General features: G+C 41.5%; 1 protein-coding gene across 3 annotated transcripts in view; it reads right to left on the bottom strand.

Moving 5' to 3' along the window:
* Window positions 1-1,570, bottom strand: part of PCCA (propionyl CoA carboxylase, alpha polypeptide) — a 478,059-nt gene that overhangs the window by 82,005 nt on the left and 394,484 nt on the right. The window lies entirely within an intron of this gene.

The raw sequence follows: 1,570 nt of genomic DNA, 5'->3' as shown, positions 1-1,570 counted from the left end.
GAGGAGAGAGGGAGAGGAAGAGGAGAGAGGGAGAGGAAGAGGAGAGAGGGAGAGGAAGAGGAGAGAGGGAGAGGAAGAGGAGAGAAAGCAATCAAGGATTAATTCAAGTTGCCATTATCTGAGAGAGGAAAAACAGAGAGAAAGTTTTCGAGCTCAGTTTTTGGTATGTGAAGTTTGAGACACCGATTAGAAACCCAGTAGAGATGCTAAGTAGCAGAGACAGCACGAGTGGACTTCCCGGCACGAACACTGAGGAGTAAACGCAGTCCTCTCCATCCACATAATGCAGCTCTGTGTAGCCCTTAAGACGACTGACGTCGATCTTATGGACTGACACAGAAAGGTGTCCAAGATTATTGCACGAAAAGATGCATAATTTTCTGGAACAATTATTTATTGCTAATAACTTCGAAACCTCTAGGGGATAGGATATATACTTCTTTGAAGGTTAATTTTATGTGTCAACCTGACAAGGCCACGGTACCCAGATGTTGGTCAAACACTGAGATACATCACTGAAGATATTTTTAGACGAGATGAAGACCAAAATCAGTCGATGAGAGTTTAGCAGATCACCCCCCATAGTGGGGTGGGCCTCATCTAACCCATTCAAGGCCTGAAGAGAAAAAGACAGACCTCCCCAAGCAAGGAGGGCTTCGGCCAGTGGACTGTCTCTGGACCTGAACTGCAAGGCTCCCCTGGGTCTCCAGCCTGCTGATCCACCCTGCAGGGTTTAGTCTTGCCAAGCCTCCACAACTGCCTGAAACAATTCCTTAGATCTCTCCATCTTTCTCTTTATCTCTACACATACGCACACATCTTGTTGATTCCATTTCTCTGGAGAACCATGACTAATGCAACATCTTATGACATATATTTGAATTGTATTTAAAATTTTTTACAATAAGCATGTATTACCTTACTAATCAGAAAAACAAGAATAATCACAAAACTTAATTCCAATACTTAAAATTTAGGTTACATTGACCAAGTGCCTATACATATCTTTTATATACATAAATTATATATATATACATCTCTATGAACAATAAACCATTCAGCAAACACACATTTCTATTAACATCCTTCCTATCTCAATGGCTGCAAAACCCTTTTTCACGCAACACAAGCTCTCTTGCATGAAATACCTCTTGATATTCTTGCAGAATACCTTTGATGCTCTCAATAAACTCCCGAGTTATCTGAAATGCCCCAATATGCATTCATATCCTGAATGAGGTACCCAAAGGACATGAACAGACATTTCACAGATTAGAAATGATATCTGGTGAATGAATACATGGAGAAATATTCAAATACAATAGCAATAAACAGAAAAATGAAAATTTAAATACTTTTTTTTTTTGAGACAGGGTCTCACTTTGTCACACAGACTGGACTGCGGTGGCACGATCTTGGCTCACTGCAACCTCCGCCTCCTGGGTTCAGGTGCTTCTCCTGCCTCAGTCTTTTGAGTAGCTGGGATTACAGGCACCCACCACCACACCCAGCTAATTTTTGTAGTTTTAGTACAGACAGGGTTTCTCCATGTTGGTCTGGCTGGTCTCAA

The sequence above is a fragment of the Colobus angolensis genome, unplaced genomic scaffold, assembly GCF_000951035.1.
Source record: "Colobus angolensis palliatus isolate OR3802 unplaced genomic scaffold, Cang.pa_1.0 Scaffold13, whole genome shotgun sequence".
In the NCBI taxonomy this organism is placed as follows: Eukaryota; Metazoa; Chordata; class Mammalia; order Primates; family Cercopithecidae; genus Colobus; species Colobus angolensis.
The sequence above is the reverse complement of the archived record's forward strand: the minus strand, read 5'-3'. Positions and strand labels throughout refer to the sequence as shown.